This window comes from Rattus rattus, chromosome 4 (genome assembly GCF_011064425.1).
Source record: "Rattus rattus isolate New Zealand chromosome 4, Rrattus_CSIRO_v1, whole genome shotgun sequence".
Classification (NCBI taxonomy): Eukaryota; Metazoa; Chordata; class Mammalia; order Rodentia; family Muridae; genus Rattus; species Rattus rattus.
In genome coordinates, this window is record NC_046157.1 from 137,017,499 (window position 1) to 137,025,488 (window position 7,990).

Below are 7,990 nucleotides of genomic sequence, written 5' to 3' on the forward strand. Positions count from 1 at the left end.
TGCAGTGTGTATGCTCCAATGAGTAGATGCCTGGAGGCGACAAGATCGGAAGATAAATGAGAACCAAATATACACCACTGAAGAGGATGAGGGTTCTTTAATGAAGGACTCACATGATCTGATATGGGTTTTAACAAAACACTCTGGCTGTTGTGCTGAGAACAGACTGAATTGTGTCAAGGTCAAGAGCAAGGTGAGCAGATGGCCACTCTAATAATCCAAGTGAGAAGTGACAGAAGCTTGGACTAATGGGGCAACCAGTGAAATAAGTTAAGGAGTCAACCAGTCACTTATGATTAGAGCCTACATGAATGGGTGCCAGCACATGGGAGTGCGTAAGCATGTTGTTTATTTATTTTGTTTTTTTCTGATATAGGGTCTCGTTTTGTAGCCCAGGCTGGCCTGGAGTGCATTCTGTATGTTGCCCAGATTCATCTCAAACACACAGCAATTCTCTTGCCTCAGCCTTTCAAGTGCTGGCATTGCAGCTAGAGTAGATTTTGAAAGTAGAGTGGATAAACCAGACATGGTGTATGAAGCAGAAAAAGAAGGTCTTAGTTACTTTTTTATTGCTGTGATAAAATACCATGACCAATGCAGCATAAAGAAGGAAGGGTTTATTTGGGCTAACAGTTCCAGAGGACTAGAGTCCAAGTTGGTGGATTGAAGGCATGGAAGCAGGTAGCTGAGGGCTCACATCTCCAAAACACAAGGAAACACAAAGTCAGCTGAAAATGGATCCAGTCTTTAAACTCTCTCAATCCTGCCTTCAGTGACAAACTTCTCCAACAAAGACACCCTTTCTGGACCTCACCAAACAGGATCATCAACTGGAGACCAAGTACTGAAATGCTCAAGACTACAAGGGAGATTTCTTATTTAAACCATTACGTGCTGCAGAATATTCACTCACACTGTGAACCCCGAGATTATGAACTGTAAACTTTGTTGTAGTATGGCTCAGCCCGCCCACACACCTTTAATCCAAGAGCTAATTAACACAACCCTAGGTCAAGAGGTGGAGCAAGCAACGAAGCCCATAGGGAGTAAACATAAGTAAACAGAAAGGAGGATCTTTGAGAAAAATGTTATTTAAGACAACATGGAGGAGAAAGAACTTTTTCCTTCTGGGATGTCAGTGAGTAGGAAGGTCATCTGGGTTCATTCTCTGCCTCTCTGAGGAAGCAGACTTTCACCACAACATCTGGCTCTTGAGTCTTCATTGGTAAAAAATCAATTGGCTGGGGATTTTTTGTTTTTTTAAAAAACAATAGTTTGGCACTCAATGTGAGCCACAAACCCACAATCCTGGGATTCGGAGCCCCATTCTCTACCAACTGAGTTAGCCAGGCCTTAGAAGGAAAATTAGAGAGATAGTCAAATACACACAGAGGAATTTAGACAAGAGCCTACCACACTACTGCATAATGAAGATGAAAGGGGGTGGCCCAAAGTTGTTACAAAACCAACCTGAGTTTATCCAGTTACTGTACAAGACATACCATCAGACAATAAGTAATCCCAAGGTTATAATGAAATTGAATGTAATACTATAGATATAATAGATGTGAGGAGCAGTCATTCCCTATGGTGTGCATTCATCCTGTGTGAAACAAATATTAAACTCATGAGCAACTCAGAGTTATCCCCCCAAACTGGAAAGATTTGGTGGTGTTGGAAACAATGAGACCGTGGTGGAAAGAGAAAGCTAGAGCCATAGAACAATGAAAAAGGGATAGAAGCATTGATATTGCCCAAGATTTCTATGTGAAGGTCAGTATACTGAATTACAAAGGAAATTTGAATCTAATAATCACATCTTGGTGTTATGTCATTTAGCAGCCTTAAATGCTTGAGACGAGGTTGAAGAATCAGAAAAGAAGTCTGAGTCATTTATTAAAATTATACAAGGTCCAAAAGAAGCCTTCGCTGATTCTTTGCAAAGATTGACTTCAGCTGTAAATAGAATAGTATCAGATTCAAAAGTCAGAAAAATACAGATTGAATCATTAGCTTTTGAAAATGCTAATTCAGAATGTAGAGGGATGAATAGACCTTTAAGAGTCAACTCCTGTAGAGGAATGGAAAAAGTAGTGCAGTGGGTCATGCCTCTAATCCTAGCACATGGGAGGCTGAAGCAGGATTGCTGATTTCAAGGTTAGCCTGGGCTACAGAGTGAGGCCCTGTCCAGAAAGAGAAGGAAAATGGAGTTGAGAGACCAGATCTTGGGTTCAGACTCCATCTTAGAGACCCTGACCTAAGGTTAAGCTCTCTAATACCAGTCTCCAAGTTACTCCCCAACAAACCTGTTGTCTAGTCCCACTTTCCAGGTTATTCCTCAACAAACCTGTGCCTCCAGGTTACAAGCCTGCCCCTTCATTCCTTAACCACCAATCAGGAGGAAAGCAGAAGTTAAGTTTATGATTTGTCTCCTAGCGCCAACCAAGTATTTTAAAGAGAACAAAATTCCATAATAGCCCCTCCCTCAGGTATGTGTCAGGCTAGAAACCCCCTTGATTGTCATTTCCTATAAAACCTTGTCCCAATAGGAGCTTGGGGCTTCACCATCCTGTCCTGCTGTGTCAGAGACGGCAGTGTGGTCCAAGCTTGAGCTTGGATAAAGACCCTAGTGTGATTGCATTGAAGTCAGCTCCTTGGTGGTCTTTTGGGGTTTATGAAAACTTAATGGGCACAACAGAGTCAATGAGAACACGTGCATTGGCCAACGAGTAGAACTATGGTAGGAGATAGTAGACATTGCCTTTGATTTAATTTTTAAGTGGAACAGAAAGGAAGGGCACATGTTAATGGTGAAGATTGGATAGGAGGTTAGGTTCTAGGAAGAGGTATAAGAGGAAACATTAGAATATACACACTTTCATAGGGAAACTTGTTGCTGCTGTTTGAGGCAGACTCTCACTATGTAGCCTTGGCTGAACTGGAACTCCTTATGAAGACCAGTCTGGCCCCAAACTCACAGAGATCTGCCTGCTTCAGCCCTCCTCTGAAGTGGAAACTTAAGGGCTCTTTGGAGAGTCAGTTGTGTTGGATGGTGTTTTGCTGGGGCAAACACAGGAAGGAGTGGACATAGGTGAAAGGCTAAGGAAGACTTGTGAAGGAACATTTCCTGAAGTGGACATAAAGTGAAAGGTTGTTCAGCTAAAGCAAGCATGAGAAAGCTTGTAAGATTATGCCTTAGTTAAGGTTTCCATTGCCATTAAGAGACACCATGACCAAGGCAACTCTTATAAAGGACATTTAATTGGGGCTGGCTTTCAGGTCAGAAGTTCTGTCCATTATCATCTTGGTGGGAATCATGGCAGCATGCAAGCAGGCATGGTGCTGGAGGAGCTGAGAGTTCTACATCTTGTTCTGAAGGCAACCAGGAAGACTGTCTTCTAGGCAGCTAGGAGGAGGGTCTCAAAGCCCACCCCTACAGTGACACACTTCCTCCAACAAGGGTGCATACTCTAATAGTGCTACTCCCCGGGCCAAGCATTCAAACACATGAGTCTATGGGGACCAAATCTATTCAACCACTACAGATTAATATCTAATAACAATATTTCTCCCTTCCCTTTGTACCTCCAAAACCCCTTGCTGTCCTCCTTCAAATTCACTGTTATTTCATGCATATATCAATGTATGTACATACATATTCCTAAATATAATCTGCTCAGTCTGTACAATGTTATTTATGTATACACATTTTCATGGCTGACCATTTGGCACTGGATGGGCATGTTCTTCTGTAGGGAGGAGCACCTCTCCCACTCTCCATTTTCCTCAATTGCCTACAGTGTAGAGTTAAGGCCCCGTGAGCTTTTCCTCATCAATTTTGGCATGCTCATTGGTTTCATCTTTGGGAAGTCGTGTTGCAGACACTTTCTGGGTGTGGCATCAGACATTATTAATCGGAAGCACAATCTCACACAAGCTTGTGAGCCTCTGGCTCTGACGTTCTCTTCACCCCCTCTTCTGCAATGTTCCCTGAGCCTTACGTGTGGTGTTTTAGAAACTGATCCATTGGGACTGGGCTCTATAAGTCAGCATCCTGATTGACTGTAGTGGTTTTCATCTGTTACAAGAGACGTTTCTTTGATGAGGGGTAGAGACCACACTCATCTGTGGGTATAAGCCCAGACAAGGTCTTTTATGACTGGAGATGGACCTCAGACTCAGGATCTTCCTGCTTCTGCCTCCTACGTGCTGTGAAAACAGATGTATCTACCTTACACAATCCTTCCCCTCATGGACGTGTAAAAAGCAAAACCAAAACACTTTAGTTTTAGAAGGAAAAAAATGTACATATTAAGGAAAACACAATCTGAACAAATATGGAAATCAGTTACAAAATCTTTTCTTGAGATCTCAGTAGAATTATCTTCAATCTTGATAAGTCTAATTGAATAATACGTTTTCCATCTTTATCTCATATACTGACAATTTTTAAAACTTTTTATTAGTTGTGAATTTCACATCATGCACTCCAGTCTCACTCATCTCCTCCTCCCCTCATACCTGGCAACCTTCCCTTCAACAGAAGGAAAAAAAAATCTCATTGTAGAAGCTGTAGTGTGTCACAGTGTAACCTTTTGTTCACACTTTTTTGTTTGTAAATGCTCATTGTGATAACTTGTTGGTTTGGTATGTCTCTGGATTCTGTTCTCTATTAATACTAGAACCTCACCTGGGACACCTCTTGGATATCCTGTTGCTTCCGTGTCATGGAGATATTGTAGTTTTGGATCTGTAGGACTTTCATGTATGCATACAGTTCATAGGTGGTGTAGATGTTGGAATGGGCCACTTCAAAGCCCTGAATCTGGCCCTGAGAGGTATCTGAGCTGGTCAGGCTGCCAGCTCTCCAGCTCTCGGGGCCAGTTCCCTAGCAACCCCTGCAACTAGGGCCAGCTCTATCCTGCTGCCCAAGCAAGGTACAGGGTCTGCTTTCCTGAGTGTTGCAGCCAGTGAGGGACATGGGCAGTTCTTCCACTCTTATGACCCTGGGGCCAGCTCTTTCACTTGCTAAAGATAGTGAGGGGCAACAGATGGGAGGAAAGAGTTCCTCCATCTTTCATGTCACTGACCAGCAGATAAGAGGCAGGGTCAGTTCTCCTTCAACCCCCACATCAAGGGCCAGTTCAACTGCGCTGAGAGGTTCAGGGCCTGCTCTCCGGAATGCTGCAGCAGGTAAGGAGCAAGGACAGTCTCCTTCTCTCATGAACCCAGGGCCAGATCTCCCACCTGCCATGGTTGGTGAGGGGTGATAGGGAAGAGGGTATCTCACCTTTATCCATGCCACCTTACAGGAGATGAGTGGTAGGGACAGCTCTTCCATAATGAATGGACAGCACTCCCAAGTACTGCAACTGGCTAGGGGCAGGGTCAGCCTTCCTGTTTCCATGGCCACTGGGCCAGCTCTCCCACAATACTCAGGTGAGAGGTGGGGGTGGTTCTATACAGCCCTCAGACATCAATATATCCCCAGGCCACAGCCCAAACCAAAGATGTCCACCTGGCCTTTGGTGGTAACAGACCTCTGCTGCTGCTGGGCTACAGGCTCAGATGTGGCCCCCAGGGGCAGCACAGGTCAGGACCCCACCATGACCCCAGGTGGCATCACTGGCTCACATCAACTCACATCAGGTTGTTTCTCACTACCTCAAATCTTCAGTTCTGCCTCTTTATTGAACACACGTCTTTCTGTTTCCTTCTCTTCTATTTCTCTACCACTGACCTGCTCCTCTTAGTGGTGCTGGTGTCTTTGAGTGTCAGGGCCATCTCAGGAGTGTTATGGCCCCCTAGTGCATTATAGTGCCAGACTATATCTCAGGCTAGCTCCCTGTCTGAGCCCCATGGCACTGGTCTGGTGGTTGTCTCAGACTCACTACTCACTCCTGTCTGGTGTCCCTGGTCCCAGGCAGGGTTCTTCTAGTCTCCAGCAGAGAGGAGAGAGGCTGTGTCTATGTCTAGTGTTCTGACCTATGACCATCTGAATGATTAGTAGGCTAACACTCCCTGGAAAAAAGCAAGCCTGAGATGGCCACCAGTCTAGCACCAGTGGGCAAGACGAAGAGATAGCCTGAGATGACATCAATCTGGCTGCTCAAGCAGGCCCTGATGGGCTCCCAGGGTGGAGAGCAAGCTGGAGACAAAGGTAATTCAGGTCCATAGCATCACTTGAAGTTTTGTTTATCCTGTTAATAATTAATTAGCTTGGGCTCCAAATGTTCTTGTAGTATTAAACCAATCCAAACACTTTCCTGATGTCAACCAGTGGCTGAATTACACGTTTGTGCCAAAGCAAACATTGAACAGAAGTGATGGGTAAATCTATCATGGACTGAGGACTATTCAGAAGGCCCACAGAGCAGGAGGGGGCAGAGGCTCTCCAATATGTGGAGCTGGAAGCATGGCCTGAGCAATGAGACAGCAAGCAGAATGAAGAATGGCTTGAACTCTTCGAAACTCGTTTAAAAGATGACAGTGTTCTTTTAATCTATTGATTACTGATATGAGTCACACATTGGTGGCACACACCTGTGATCCCAGCACTTAGGACATAGAGGCAGAAGGATCAGGACTTTGAGGACATTCTCAGCTTCATAGCTAGTTCAATGACAACCTGAACTAGAAGAGAACCTAGCTCAAAATTAATTAATTAAAAGGCAAAGGCCAACCTGGTTCTACATAGAGTTCCAATTCATTCAGGCTACATAGTGAGGTGCTGTCTTAAAACTAAAATCAGAAAGGACTGGGGATGTGGCTCAAATGATAAAGCTCTTGGCTTGCAAGCACAGGGCATAGTTCAATTTCATGGATGTTAGCGTTCCTTCTACGCTCCACCCACGGGTAACCTGGCAATAGTCAGGTAGGCCTGGCTTGCTATAAAAGGGGCTCTTCGGCACCTCCTCACTCTCTCTGCCACTTCTCTCTCTCTGACTCTCTTCTCTCCCTGACCTCTTTCTCCTTCTTTCCCTTTCCTCCTCCCCCTTCTCCATGTGTTCCTGGCTGGTCTCTCCCCTCTTCTTCTCTTTCTCTCCCTCTCTCCCTCCCTCCCCCCTCTGTCTTTCTCTGCCTCTACTCTCTTCTCAACTCCCCTTTCCATGTCCCCAAATAAACCCTATTCTATACTATACTTATCATATGACTGGTAACTCAGGGGGAAGGGATGCTTCAGTATGGACCCACCAAGGCACCCCTCCTACCTCACCATACCGCACTCCATAAAACATATTCTGGTTTTTTTTATAAAACACAACAGTGAACCTATGTAAAAAAAAAAAAAGCCAGACACATTGGTATATAACTATAACTCAGTACTGGAAGAGAGATAGAGGCAGATCCCTGAGGCTCTGGCTAACTTACTTGTTGAGGTGTAGGCCAGTGGGAGACCTTGCCTCAAAGCAGAAGGAGATAGGGCCAGAGGAATAGCCCAGAAAGCAACACATGGCCTGCTACCAAACCTGAGTATGACCCCTAGGATCCATGTGGAAGAATAGACTTCCTCTGACCATGTATGTGCATGCACAAATGACACCTCCAAGTAAAAAAAATTAATGACTAAAAACAAAAAATATATTTAAAAACAATTTAAAAGCAGAGATAGATGGCCCTTAAATATGACACCTGAGATTGACATCTACCCTCCACTCAAATGAATATACAGCCACACGTGCCTCTGTATACACAGAGCTGCACACACATACACACACACACACACATATATATGTATATATATATATATATATATATATATATATATATATATGCATGCACCAGAAATGGTAGCTTTCACCTATAGTCCAGCCTATAAGAGGAATGCCAAATGTTTGAGGTAATCCTGTGATAGATAGGTTTTGTAATCAAACCTCTTGGCTACAGACTGTAGAAGATCCTGTTGGTAGTGGGGTTTTTTTTTTTTTTGATTTGTTTTGTTGGTGTTTGTTTGTTTGTTTAGTCCCAAAGCCACAGAGACTTCCCTCCT

At 44.2% G+C, this 7,990-nt stretch overlaps 1 pseudogene; it reads left to right on the forward strand.

The window, feature by feature from the left end:
* The first annotated feature begins 5,930 nt into the window (after nucleotides 1–5,930).
* Nucleotides 5,931–6,019, forward strand: LOC116899890 (annotated as a pseudogene).
* The last annotated feature ends 1,971 nt before the right edge of the window (nucleotides 6,020–7,990 follow it).